Source organism: Thunnus thynnus, chromosome 23 (assembly GCF_963924715.1).
Source record: "Thunnus thynnus chromosome 23, fThuThy2.1, whole genome shotgun sequence".
Lineage (NCBI taxonomy): Eukaryota > Metazoa > Chordata > Actinopteri > Scombriformes > Scombridae > Thunnus > Thunnus thynnus.
The window spans coordinates 18138536-18154094 of NC_089539.1; the positions used below are offsets into that span (position 1 = coordinate 18138536).

Below are 15559 nucleotides of genomic sequence, written 5' to 3' on the forward strand. Positions count from 1 at the left end.
TGGTACATATTTCTACGGGTGTTTTATAGTTTGACTTCAAATGTTACAAGCTGAAGATTGAACGCAATTACCGACAAAGAGCACATGACAGTCAATTGCTGACAAATGACAGATCAAACGCGGCAACGGCTGTGATAAGAATCTGAATGACACGTATTATAGTATGAATGATTCATCATTTAAAAGCAAATTTATCAATGACATGAAACCAGGAGAATATGCTGATAAATGGATTAAAAGATAATGTTTTCACTGCTAACTGTGAAACATGTGATAAAATATTAAAGTGTAAGTATGAGGTGATCAGGATTTATACTCCAATTGGATTGGCATGCTTTTAAAGGAAGAGGCTTTCTACTGATTACATCATCTTTTTGGGGAGGTTGTCTTTTACCTTTATCAAACCAATATCAACACCTGAACTCTACCATTCACAACCTCTTTAAAAACTATTTGGTGTATTTTCTTCACTGCATGAATGTTTCTAAATGTGTACTTTACTGTTCTAACATGTTGGTTTAAAAGACAAACACTTAACTTTTTGAATTGGCCAATACCTTTTCAATATTACTGTCTGACTGCGAAGTGACAGATATTTCTGCTCTCACAGCCTTGTTCTCCTTGGGATTTATACTGCAGAACATCCTGCTGTACTGTTGTTCACACTGATCAAAGCAGATCTTCCTTTCAAAAAAACCTGACAGTCATCAGTCATACTTGACAGGATTTTCAAAGTTGCCCTCTCCTCTTTCCTCTGCCTATAGCTCACTGACAGAACACAGCTCTTAAAAACACGTCTAGAAGGAGTTCCCTCTTTGCTTTCCAGGATATGAGCAATTAGCATTTAAAGCATATTCCCAAATGGAGACTCCAGTGTTTTAGCATAATAGCGTGATCATTGAAACACACAGTGTGAAAGGGTCCTGCTGAAATAGCATCGAGAACGGAGCTCAGGGACAATGTGTTCCAGTGCAGCTCGGCTTAGAATCAGACCAGCTTTGATTAGTGACAATGCAAAGTTAATCAGGATGAGAGCGGAGATAACAGTGGAGAAAATGCTTCCTAATCAGAAACAGAAGCAACCAGCGGGAGCACTGAAGCACCTCGGGATCCAGAGGACCCTGCGGCTGGTCGAGGGCACGGCTGCTGCACACAAACAGCCACAGAGAGAGGAGGCTCGGTATTATTCTATATGGTCATTGCATACATTTAATATTACTTCCTCGGCCTGGTTAGACTGAAACTGAGTGCTGTGCATACTCTCATACCTCCCACTCCTCCAACGCAGAGGAAAAATATCAAAACAATGCTGGTGCAGCACTTGTGCATGTGCCATATGCTTCCCTGAACCCCTGCCCCATCCCCTAAAAAAAAAAAAAAAAAGATTAAACTTTCAGTAGGACACACTATTTTTTGCCTGCACGCTCACTAAAATGCATAAAATCCACACACACACACACACACACACACACACAGAGTTGTGAGTGATATAACAGAGCGCTGCGAGCAGGTTGACAGCCCACGGTAATACCTCCTGTGAACACTGCAACATTCCTTAGCCCCATCTCCACTCATTAAATATGAAAGAGAGTGTTTCATGTTCTCACCTTTACTGGGCGCTACACACGCACGCACACGTACGCACACACACACACACAATGTGTCACTTACTTCACGCGCACACACTATCATTTTGCATATGCACACACACAGACACACACAAATACAGGAGATCAAAGGGCTGTCATGTATCCCGGCAGTCTTCTAATGCAAAGCTTTTCTATTAAAACATCCACAGGAGGAACTGCAGAAAGCTAGAAATGTCTCCGCTTTCACTTTCAGGAATAAGCCACACTGCACACAACACCATGACACTTAAAGGATAATTCCTGTTTATTACAAATTGGGTCTTATTTTTATACTTTCTGCCACCATTTCTATTAGTTACAATAACATTGTACCTATCAAATCAATTGCTAAAATATAAATAGCATGGCTACGATGAAATCTGACAGGGCAAGAAATTAGCAAGTTGTAAAGAAGTTGTTCAGCCATCTACACCACTTTGTTTGGGGGTAAAATGTACAACTGAAATGTCGGAAATGTTTAAAACCTGTATGGTTGCCTGACAGCTTGTGTTTATTGCTCTGTTAGACTTCTTTTTAGAAGTGCCACTTTGTGTTCACTGCAGAAATTAAATGAATTGTTCAACGTTTCGGGAAATATACTCATTTGCTTTCTTGCCAAGCACTACTGACCCAATACTACTCTCATGTCCATTGAATATGGAGCTGAAACCAGGCGGTGATTAGCCTAGCTTAGCATAAAGACTGAAGTTCAAAATATGCATACAAGAGCCTCTAATTAGAGAGCTTTAGAGGTGTTGATTTTGTACTGTGGACAGAGCCGTGCTAGCTGTTTCCCTATGCTTCCAGGCTTTATGCTATGATAGGCTACTTGTCTCCTGGCTCTTGCTACATACTGTAAGAACAGGATAATGCAGGATAATAGTAAACGCTAAAATATAGCGTAACAGTAGCACAAGTAAAGTCCGTAAACTGAGTCCAAAATATCCCTTACACAACAATATCAATGTTAAGTTTGCTAACATTAGCCAACATTAGCCACAGTAAGCTACATGGTCATACTAGACCAAGTAGCAGGAAAATCCCTGAGTGTGTTTAACTGAGCAACACTGTTTTTTATGAATTTAAGTTTTTGTTACATACTCTCGCTTGAACTCACAGGCATTAATCTTATTATCTAATTCTTGCAAAGAAAGCAAATTTCCCAAAAACTATTCCTTTCACTTGGTGAACACTGTTATAATTACACATAGAAAGATGGCCAAAACTACAAAAATAAGACTTAAAGGTCGTAGTAAACTGCAATTATCTCTGTTCTCTGCAGCTGCTTTATAGGCAGACTATGTAAATGTAATTAGTGGAACTTCTCTCGAATAAAAATTAATAAGCAATAAAATGCAGCTTTCCTCAGTTTAGTATATTCAGGGGATTTGCTGTTACAACCTTACTTGGTCTGGTATGACCAGACGTGTATGGTGGTTAATTTCTAGCAAACTTTAAATGGATACAGTCGGAGTCAGTTCACTGACTTTATAACTCATCTCAACTGCTACTGTTATGTTTTAGTATTTACCATTATCCTGTAATTGTCTGCCACAGTGTCCGCTATTCAGCAAAAGTTATAAAGTCCTTATTTAAGGTGTTTTTGTAGTGTAATCCCCACATACACATACAGTACACGCACACACAGAAATGCTTTCATTTCCACCGAGCAGTGTGCTGATTAATGCTGAACTTAGGAGGATTGTCTCTTTGCTCGTTCCCTTTTGTCTGGCTCCACTGAGATCCGCCTATAACCTCTCTGTCAGCAGCTTGCGATGGATAACTCCCGACAACAATGAGCAACAGAGAGAGAGCGTATGTGTGTGTATGCCATACAAAGCCGGCGCTGCCATGCTGCATGCGTCCAAGAAGGAAATGTCAAGCTGGTGTGAAATTTTCAGGTAGGAGCGCTTATGATGGAGCCTCTAAACGACTGGAAAAAATGTTTGCGACCTCTCGTCTTGCCACAACAGCCATCCAGCAGTCACAGGTGGAGGGCCACTTACTACCAGCAGGAGGCATCCTGGCATCTCCCCCACATTTTCTCTCCTCCTCCCCAGGACCACTCAATAATATCTCTCTCTTTCTTCTTCACCTTATTTCCCCTTCCTCGTCTCCTCTCTTTCCATCTCTGCCTCTTCCCTTCCCAAAGTATCCTCTCATCCCATATTTTCTTATGCAGTGTCACAGAAAAGGCCGTTTTTGAAGTGAAGTTTCATGCTCACAAGCTTGTGCATTTTTTATTCTCCTTCTTCTAAGTTGGTCCGAGGTACGGGGTGGCAAACCAGACAGCCCTCAGACACTGCAGGGATTTACCTATGTTCCATTTCCTTTTTCCATTCTTTCTTTTCTTCTGTCTTTTGAAGAGCAAACTGAATCGTTTTCAGCACCTCGAGCTTTCTGTAGTCACCAAAAATTAAAGCATTCTTCTGTACTGTACTGGGCTTCATTTATCACGTCGCCTTTTAATGCTGCACATTCAAGCACCAAGGTTACTGTGAAAAACTTCCCCTCAACTGATTAATGAAAGTTTCTACTAGTCAATACGGGCACCAAATCCACCGGCCAAGGTGTGATATGGGAATACACAATTGGCAGCACAGTCTAGTGAAGTATACAATATATAGACTTTCGAAGTTTATTTTGTTGTTGTTGTCAGCACTGGTTCAGTCTCTCCTACTGCAGATAAGATTCCTCAATAACAAGTACAGTCCATACCGTTTCCCAGGCCAACCTCAGTTATCTAAATCTCAAATTTAAAACGTGAAAAGACTCTGAAATGCCAACAGACACAAAAATGTTGCAGAGTAACAGTACTGCCCTTAATTAGCTTTCTTGTCTGAAGTGTCATCTAACTCACAGATATATTTTTAAAGTACAATAATTATGATTTTGATAACATAACATAACCTTAGGACTAAATTTTTGTTAACAGTGCATACAGATTGCATGAGTCCTATTTACATAAACCTAAATACAAGATTTAAAACATTTCAGATTTCCACTTTTTTATTATTATGGTATGAAGTTATGTTATACTTGTTATGTTATAATTTCAGTTTTGGTTGATGGCGACACTGATTTTTACCAGTTTGTCAAAAATACAACTGAAGAGCAACAGGTATATCTCTTTACAGTGCAGCCAAACCTTGTTTTAATAAAGAACTCAGTTTTTTCCATCATGCCATGAGCGAACACAATTTGATATCTTGCTGCACACGGCACAAGTAGTTTTCCACACAACAGCAGGGAACAGTAAAGATGGTTACCTCGCTGAGAAGTTAGAAGTGTGCAGCCTGTCGCCTGCAGCTTTTCATCTGACAGCTCACTTGTAGATGCTCCTTCTTGTTCTATTTCTCCCTGCATGATCTAAAACTGATCTGCTGTCAATAGAGGCTGAAAATGGCCGCTGTCCTGAATTGTAGATGCAGTGATGAATACATTGCAATTTCTGAGCCTGCCCCATAATAAAAACCATACTGTACCATACCATACAGCAGCATTACGGAAATGTTGGGTTTGCATTAGCAGTAACTTAATACAGTAAAGTTAAGATTGAAGCTGTTATCAGTGAGATAAAATTACAGGCAGGATTACATGCTGCATCATTTCTTGAGCATTACTTGTGTGTGCAATTTTAATCTCTTGTAGGAATGGCGGACTCCACCACTAACAATGGAAGCTACTATATAGAGAGGTAATTACAGAATGTAAATACATTAAATGGCTACTGCTGAAAAAATGCTGATTAAGTTCACTCATGCCATATCCTCTCTTCAATATAGTGCTTGTCTCACTGTACGTATATCTGTATGTGTGCATGCTATGTCATGTGTTTCAATGCTAAATCACCTGTTGTGTTTTGTCTTGCTTTGCACAAAGGGTTTGGTTTCATGAAACTCTTAAGGATTACAACTTTTAAAATCTGCTACTATGACTTATTCTCTTTCTGAGAATAAGAAAAAACTAAATGAAAAATCGCAACATTGTTCTTGGAAGATGATGCCTGTTGTAATTAGTTTAATCTCTTCAAGTTATCATTTGTCATATTTGATCACCTTACGACACCTGTGAACTATCATATTAGATGTAGGTATAATGGGTTTCTGTAGCAGGGAAAGAACCTGCTGCCCACTTGTCCAACTGAACATTAATATATCCAGACCACCTGTGAATTGAATCCCCACCATGTTCAAAGTGATAAATAGTGGTATTTGCAGAATAATTAAGCCATTTATTCTAAGATTATCCAGGGTTCCATCAGCAGAAAGATCAGCAGAGATGTTGTGGTAGAAAACCTCAGCTAACCTTCTGATAGATCTAACTCCTACCGTATAAAACGTAAAAACAACTATTTGAACTATCTATCATTTTTATTTGTATTACCATTATTATCGTTCTCAGGAACTAAGTATAAGATATAAACAGACCTTAAATGACTGATTGTGACTAAGACATCATATTTTCAGAGGACCTGAGAGTGCTGATCAATAGAACTCAGCCTCAATATTTTCTCAACCAGTATAACCTATAATTCATAAACTCGGCTCCAACTCCTATCAACAAGAGAAACATTTTCTGGGTTTTGTACTGATAATCACTATTCTGCCTGTCACAATGAAAAGCATAATCAACAGAGTTGTAAAGAAAGGGACGCTTTGTGCTTCGAGGGATGTGCACTGGGCTTGTCAGATGCAATATTTTCTGAGCCTTGCAGAGCTTCATGATGGGTAAACATGATGCGTAGTGACTTGGCAGAGAAAATATTCCCTGCAAGATGGGCAAATTACCTGCCTCGGTTTCACTGGGGGGGGGGGGAGTTGGGTGGACAATACGCCAGTGTCCTCGGCTGACATTATTGTCTTTCAGAGGTTGTAGCAGGCTAAGTTTCCGAGCTAGAGTGAAGATACTGATATCATATGAATTTAGATGATCTAAGGCATCCACTGGTACCAACATGTCAACCATATAAGGAAGGGGGGCTAAATGACGCTCCAAAGTTAGGCATGGCCATTTCCAAAGGGGTCCCTTGACCTCTCAACTCTGAATAAAAATGGGATCTATGGTTACACACGAGTCTCCTCTTTACAGACATGCCCACTTTATTCTAATCACATGCAGATTTCAGCAAAAAAAACATGCAGTTTTTGCATGTAGTATAAATGTGCTATTTTTGCCTATTCTAAAAATGGAATTTGAATATTTCTACATACTGGCATCCCTAAACAGGCTTGGAATTGCATAAATTTGGTATGACTGGAAAGCTGAGACTCTTGTGGATTCAATGAGCCCAAATGTATTCATGAGTGATGATGTTAGTCCCCACAGTAGCTATTTCATTATAGTGAGACCATTTTTTTGAAACTTGACTTCACTGTATAAAATGACCTATTGTGACCTCTAGGATAATCACAGCCTCATGAAACATGACAACCACAAACTGGAGACCTAGGGCATTCAGAGGATATATAGGTGGAAGTGGTTAAGGGATAGAGGTTGGACCAGAAGGGCATGATTATCTTGAGCGAATGTGACTCTGACAAATATTTTTTCCCCTCATTAGCTTGTTCAAGTTTGTTCAGTCATTAGGATTCATCCTTTGGGAGCCATTAAGGTTTGTACAAAATTCAATGGCAGTTAATCCTGCAGTTGCTGAGATATTTAAGTCTGGACCAAAGTTGGAGGCTTGCCTTGAACAGTGCAACTTTAAAGATCCTATGATACGGGCTTTTGAACTTTACTGGAAAACCACTACTCCCAAGAAAATAGGGCCTTTTCGGTTGCACTAGTGGTTGTAACAGACAAGTCCAACCAGTAAAGTCATCACTATGTTTTTTAACAGTGCTCCCTTTCTACCCATTCTATCAAATCAAACTGCCCTTCAGTGCGACTAATCACCCATTTGGTTTACACAGTGACCGATTTCAACAGGAAATACATTTCCTTGACTGGACTTCAGAAATTTTAAGGCTTGGATTTTATAGAATCCTGGAGGATTTGTCTTTTTTTGCTTGAGCATGGCTTGTTTGCTTGGTGTTGATGTCTCGGTGTCATTGCCGTCTGTTTCTCGCTGTCATTTTTAACTGATATGTGACTGACTGATGTCGCCTTGCTGCATACCCAATTTCCCCCTCGGCGACCTTGTGACTGACATTAAAGAAGTAATGATTCCATTTTATGAGCCCTGTAAATATTTATGTGTTTATTTATAACACCTATGCATTGGAATAAGTTACTGTAGTCGATGAAAAAAAAAAACATCATTAACATAGCTTTGAAATGTAAATGTTCAAATGTTGTGTCACGTTAATGTTCAGCAGTCACAGACTTCACTTATGAAGACTTGAGATTGACTTGCCCTAAAAGACTTATAAACAGCTCTGATAATGAGTTTGATTTCACAGGTAAACAAACTCTCTCTATTACTAATAGCTGTCACTTCACCGTCATCATATGGCTGGATATTTCTATAGAGTATGATAAAACTGCAGTGGCTGGGATGGGATTTGGCATAGATTAAAAAACTGAGATTAACTGTCATATTTTCACATCACAGGCCAACAGATATTAGCCGCAGGTTAGATTTTATCCACAGGGAAGATTCTTGATTGAGGTCCAGATGACTAACAAACTAATACATCTCCATTGCGACAAGAAAAGTCAATGCAACCACCATGGATTTGACAACAAATCAGTTACTTGTGTCACTTTCTGGCAACAGTGTTCACCTTCTTGTGTGTTATGCTCCATTTCTGTGAGCTACTGTTTTTCCTCGACTTGTTTTCCTCCTGTTTAATGCACCTCTGCCAAGTGAAGACACCCATGTCCTTACATTCCCTCTTCTGTAAAGTCCCACTGGTCTCTGTGTCTCACAGCTAGCAGACAATAGTTGAGTGCTAGACTAAAAATGAAAAAAACAAAACAAAACAAAACAAAAACTAAAAAACCAAGGCTTGTAGCTTATCAAGACATTGCAGGGACAGGAAGATACATTACTGAACTGTAACCTGGCACTTATTTCCTCCTCTTTTGCCTCCAAAGTTCAGCATTATTTGGCTAAAGTGCTTTGTGAAAAACACATAGAGATGCACATATACAGTACTTTCTCCTCTTCTTCTTTCCATCTGCAATATTACTCTACTTAAACCTCTCCTTGTCCCTATGGGGTCAGGAGCGCTATTTTGTAAGACCCTTTTGTTAGGTGTTAAACAGGATAATGAATGTAAAGTAGCTTGTTGTATAATGGCCTTCTGGATGCTGTTGATTAGATCAAATTATGTAAAAAGGTTAATTAGATTCAACCAATTCCTAACTCAATTAGAGTCCAAACGGACAAATAAAAATGTAGAAAAGACTGAAATATGAGTCAAATATTGGACCAGTGGTGTAAAAAGCAAATTGCTGATTCTGTTTTGCTGTAATTTGATTATTCTGCACATGTTAAAGTGCACTAAGTTAGGCTTACTGGGATGCACCAGTAGTAGAGGTGCAGGATTTGGATAAAATCCTGTATGTACAGTCATTGTATTTCAACCGAGCAACATATACTGTGATACTGTACTTTTTTTTAATTCATTGAGAAACAAGTTCAAGATAAAATAACCAACTGAGACGTAGTGCTATTCAATACTGGGGAAATTCAAATATTGTGATGTTTTAAACAAATACATTGATGTCAATATATTAGTTTGATATTCAGTACCAGTCAAAAGTTTGGACAAACCTTCTCATTCAAGTGAATGGGAAGGTACAGTAATTTGGGCAAGGGTGTAGATTTGGTTTCAGAAGTAGGGACACAATGAAAAAAACAGTGTGAGCTTTTTACTGCGTTTACATATATTCATATCAATCTAGTGAATAACAAAATATATGGAAATTGGTAACCATTCTTTCCATAACAATGGTAGTATAATAAAAAACATTACAAACTGTAAAATGCTGCATTAATGCTACAATCAAGTTAAGTTTACAGACTCATACTTCATGATGAGTGATGTATTTGCATCTTTACTACAAAGAGAACTCGCCTTTATTGATTTTTATCTTTGATTGATGTTTAATTCTAGTATCTGCTTTCAACAGCCAAACAAGTGATTCACTGTTCATTTTTTGGAACTATAACCATAAAACAAGCTGTAATGCAGCTTTACAGACCTGCAAAATACAACATTTATGATATATCTCAATGTTATGATAACCAAATCCCAAACAATATTGAATCCTATATCACAATATTGATACTATATTGATTCATTGCCCAGCTCTGCTTACTATATAAGTAAGGCTGGGTTGTAGCTGATATACACACGCTGACAGCTAATTCAGCAGGCATACGTCACACACACACCTGCCACACACAGTCTTTTGAATCCTCCTTCCAATCTCCGGGCCTCAGGCATGCTCTGCTGGGGATGTTCTCAAAATACATCCATCAATCATGTTGCAGACAGCTACGCCTGCCCCTCCCCGATACTCCGCTCGCGACTGCTGCAGGAGTCTCAAGGTGAAGGAGGGCGCTGCGTCTCTCCTCCTATAATAACTCACCTCTAGGACTGGAAACACACACATACACACACACACACACTTGCTGCAAGGTGCACAGAGTGTGTGTTTGCGTTCAGTGTCCCCCCAAAAAAATTTTTCTGCATCCCACAAAAATCCCAAAATCTTTAAGTCCCACTGAGCCGGCTAAAAGGACAACAGAGTGAGCAGGAGAGATGACATTTCTCAGGCTGGAGAAGCTTTGCCTTTGTAGCATCCATCTGGACATAAGTGATAAAGTATTGTAAGAACACACAAACACACACACACACACACACACACACACACACACACACACAGGACGGCTTTTTTTTTTTTTTTTTACTGCAAACGTGAGGAAAAAACAGAAAAACAAGAGCCCTGCGATTTCCCTTGGAGAGGGGACAAGAAGGGAGTGTAAGCCCAGCTCTAGACTGCGAGAGACAATAATAACTTTGTCTCTTTGACCGTGAAGCTCCTCATATGACCAGAATGTAATTACACATCTAGGTTTGGTGCTCTCTGTCTGCATGTGGGAGCTGTCTGAAAGACAAAAAAAAAAAAAGCACTCAAACATCATTAAAAATCCTTCAAACCTGAGTATCATCCAAGTTATAATCCATCTACATTCGTTCACATACTGTACATCTGGTGTTGTATGTGCTTAGCTTCTCCGGAAAAGACGTCTGATGAAACATGCTGAAACATCTTACAGTTTTGTCTCCTTTTTAATTCACTTATCAGGGGGATTCTCGCTACCTGTGTTGGCATACCTGACGTGAAAAAAACGGGCTGAATAAGTAAAAGAATCGAGTGAGACAATAGCAGGCTCGCTTGGTTTCCTTTTTTTTTTCCGGCCAACAAATATTTGGCAGGAAAAAAAACTTTGAGAGGGTGAGAGTGGAGGGGGGAATTAAAGCAAACAGGTTCTGTAAAAGAGCCTGTCCTAGTTCTTTTCATTTACCAAAACAAAAAAAAAAAAAGGAGATAGGAGGACAGGAGGGAGGGAGAGGGACAAGGATGGATACAGAGTTATAGAGAGGAGGTGAGAAAGATGGAGGCAGAGAGAGAGACAGAAATATGGAGTGAGTTATGTAACTACAAGGCGCCTGTGATGTCAACTGCTCTGTCTTCACTCCGTGCCGACGTCCCTTTGAACATGTAGGAATGAACGCGCTAAACCGAACACACATTTCCCTGCATATTTTGACAGAATCTGGTTGTATGTGTTGCAACCCGGCTTTAAACATAAGTGAGAACAAGTTGTCTTTGCCAGCGGTAGAAAACAGTTACTCAAGTACAGTTCTGAGGTACTTGAGTATTTCCTTTTTATGCTTTTCTATGTCTGTTTTAACTCTGGACTCTGGATTAAACCAGCCAATAGTATATAAAGTAAGTAAAATTAGCTCCAGATTGACCAACTACAGCATGAAATGCAGCTTAATACATCAGAAAAATTCCAGTTTATTACAGCTTAGGTGTTATTTTTGTCTGTTTTGGCCATTATTTTTAACAGTTATGCTTTTATAGACCAACTTCCTGGTTCAGCTTCCACTTTCTGTACTTGCTGCTGTGAGATTGCTGGTTAGTTAAAGTCATCCTGTGAAGTTTTTGACCACTAGTAATGATATGAAGCGATGAGCCTCATGCAAGAAGCACTCGTATGAACAAATTTGTTCTTAAAATGCACGTAGGAGTGATTTAAGAACATTTGTGGCATTAATCAGATCATCTCTGCCTTTCTTCACTTGGGACAAACTCTTGTTTGTTTTTCCAATAACAAACAAATTCTGTTAACCATATTTTCATTTTAGTAGTTGCTAGGAAACTTCTCTCTGTCCAGAAACATATTGTGTTGCAGCTGACACCTGTAGACTATAATATTATCCTCTAAAATCTCTGTGATTTTCACGTCACTTGACCGCCTCTCATCATGGAAGCGCTTTGCTTTCGAAAGCGTCTAACTAAGTGTCCCTCTTTATTTCTGTCACAGCAAAGAGCTGCTCTGATGACACGTCAGCTGGATTCACATATTTTCCAATTGCTTCGGGGTCTCCTACTGTCACTCCTAAAATTTGTTATGTGTTTGTTTTCTGATTTCTCAAAGCAGGACTTGAAGTTGCGTGGTGTTTTTACTCTTTGGGAACTTTTTGTTAATGAAACTAAATGAAACAGTGGAACATGGAGCCTTATATGGTGATTTTTGAGGCGTGGATTATGCTAAATATCACATCTCATGAACGCACCTCCTCGTGAAAAAGGTAGCATTCATCAGGCTGAAACAAGTGATTTACAACATGTTCAGTCAGTTAAGAGAGTTTGTTGAATTCCAAGTAGGATTTTCTCATTTCCCTTTTATTGCTTCAGGCAAGAACAAATGTAAGAGAAAGAAAACATTCATGCAGTGTTTTTATGAGTGGTATAACTGGTTTTTTTTGTATCATTTTTGTTTGCACGAGGATGCGAGCGATATGATACACGTTCCCGCCAATGGTTGAACGCTATTCCACTAATTGACAGTTAGTGGCGGTTACATGCCAAGAATCACAACAACAAAGGCGATGAAGAAGACTGCTAGCAAGTAAACATGGAAGTCGAGGTTTAAAGTAGTTAAGTAGAAAATCTGAATAAACTGTCGGCTTGTTTACAACCTGTCTGATCATCTGACCTCTCGTTTCTCGTCCCACCGGTCTTCATTACGTGATCTCAGCGAGCTCTCAGCTCTCGGCAATTAACTGATAAAAATAACGGTAACAGCTACGAAAATGAGACCTGAAATTGTAATAAAACAGAGAACTTGTAATGGAATATTTTCACGTTGTAGTGCTGCCATTTTTACTTAAGTAAAGGGTCTAAATGCTTCTTCAACATCTGGCCTTTACTGTGCATGTGTGTGTGTGTGTTTCCTTCCATACTCAAAGCCACCAGTTAATACTTCAGCTCTGGCTCCTGTTGTCCTGTCACAGCTCACAGACTCCACCCTGTGATCCTGTTAGCGCTTATCAGGGCATGGCTCAGCTCCAAACACACACACATACATACACACACACATACACACACACACTTACCTTTTCCACCAATCAATACCAAATTTACAGAGGCAGCTTTTCTCTCCCTTACTGAGCTCAGCTCTCAGGGGTGGCTGGTGCCACTAGGCTGTGGACGGTTGGAGCACACAACACACACCTCTTATATTGGCTGTTTTCACAGAGCCCTTAAGATAGAGATCGACTTTAAGTTATTGAAACCTACAAAGACTAGACAGACCGTTAATAATGACTATTTCCACAGATATGCGTGGATTTTTTGTCTAGATAGAGGTTTGTTTTGTTCATTTATGTTCCAATTTGTGCAAAAAAAGCAAAGAGATGGAACAAAAATGCTTAAATTGAACAACTGGCAGCAACTGGGTTAAAAGGCAACGATTTGAATCCTCGAACACCAAGACCATAATGGACTTAGTTCAGCTTGGTCCAATCCATCGTTACACTCAAATCAGAACTAACTAGAACCACTGGGCTGACAAACATAATGTGTGTCTTCCCCCTTACAGACCTGCAGCCACTTCGTTGAACCATGATCCCTTCAGCTGGGCCTAACTGGATGAATCGCCCAACAAGATCAATAACAATCCTCACAACCATCAGCACATCTTCTCCTGTGGAACACCCTCGGTGGAAAATAGGATTGGAAGAGCTGAAGATAAAAGCGCAATCACATTTTGGCTAATTCCTCACTGATGTTGCGACATTTCATCATCTTCAAGAGCTTCCTCCCTTTAATGTCTTAAGATTGAGGGGGGGAAGGGGAGTTTCGGCGACTACACGGGAGGTCTTTTGAGTGAAATGCGAGATCGAGATGGTAATTCTGTTGGAAGGATAAAATGTGTAAACAGGAAGCAGTCCCCGTGTTTAATGCCACCACACACAGTGCAAATGTTTTCAGACCAGCTACCATTTCTCCCTCTTGCACTCCATCTTACTAGAGTCAAACAGAATCTGCAAATACCTGTTAACATTTGTTTTATCCAGCTCAGAATAGCTAATGGGTGCAGGAATCCTGGCAGTTCAGACATGATCCAGTAAGCTGTTCTTGAATTTCCTGCTAAAACTACTGAACTTTCCGGTACTAACCAATGATTAGTCAGTTAATTGACTTGTCAGTTTACAGAACATTAATCTACAACAATTTGTCATTTAACAAACAACAAGGTTAAGAGTCTACAGCCATGCTAGCAGCTATGTGAGGCTGCAATTAGGCCTCACTTGACATCAGCATGCTAACACGCAGGACTGCAACTAACGAATATTTTCACTGTCTGTTGATTATTTTCTCAATTAATCGTTAAGTTGTTTCACTGCTTCTCATAGACCAAATGTCTTGTTTTGTCCTGACAAACAGTCAGATATTCAGTTTACTGTCAGCACTACTAACATGTTCACAATTTACCACGTTCACCATCTTAGTTTAGCGTGCTAGCATGCTAACATTTGCTAATTAGCAGAAAACACAAAGTACAGCTGATGCTGAGGGGAATGTCATTTGTTTTGCAGGTATTTGGTCATCTTGTTCAAGAGGAACATGAATGTCTGTACCGAATTTCATGGCAATCCATCCAATAGTTGCAGAGACATTTCACTCAAAACCACAAATGTCAACCTTGTGGTGGCGCAAACAGAAAAGTCACCAAAGTCCTTAGGATTCATCGTCTGGAACAATGAATGTCTCTACCCAATTTCATGGCAATCCATCCAATAGTTGTGGAGAAAATCAGTCTGGACCAAAGTGGAGGACAAAGAGGAGGAAAGTGGAGGACCAGACTAACTGGGAATGGAGTATTTTTGAGTTTTCAACAGTTGGTTGGACAAAATAAGCAGTTTGAAGGCATCACCTCTGACTTTAGGAACTTGTGATGGACGTTTTAATTATTTTGCCACATTTTATAGACTAAACAGTTCATCAAATATGTAACTGAAAGATCAATCAATAATAAAAACAATAATTCGCTGCATCCCTACTCACCACACTGTCCGAAGTTCCCACACAAGTGGAAAACAAGGCAAGTTAAAGCAAACGCTAAGAGTGATTTGAAAACACAGTTTGACCCAGGACTGCACTTGATAGCCTGTGTCTCTGTTTGCATCTGTGTGTGTGTGTGTGTGTGTGTGTGTGTGTGTGTGTCTGAGTGCCGAATGTATTTTTAGAGAAACTCTATCCTTGTGGTTATGCATTCACCAGGAGTTTACACGCAAACACTCTCCATCGCCCTGAACATATACGAAAAAACACACACACACACACACACGCAGAGACACACACTCCAAAAAGCAACTGTCATTCCTCATTTGTTGTCTCTGTCCATCTCCAACTCCAGTCCTTCTACTCAGCTCCACTACCTCCCTGTCTATAAC

General features: G+C 39.7%; 1 protein-coding gene across 5 annotated transcripts in view; it reads right to left on the minus strand.

Annotated features, from left to right (window-relative positions):
• Nucleotides 1-15559, minus strand: part of magi2a (membrane associated guanylate kinase, WW and PDZ domain containing 2a) — a 236932-nt gene that overhangs the window by 55449 nt on the left and 165924 nt on the right. The gene's annotated exons all lie outside the window — the stretch shown is intronic.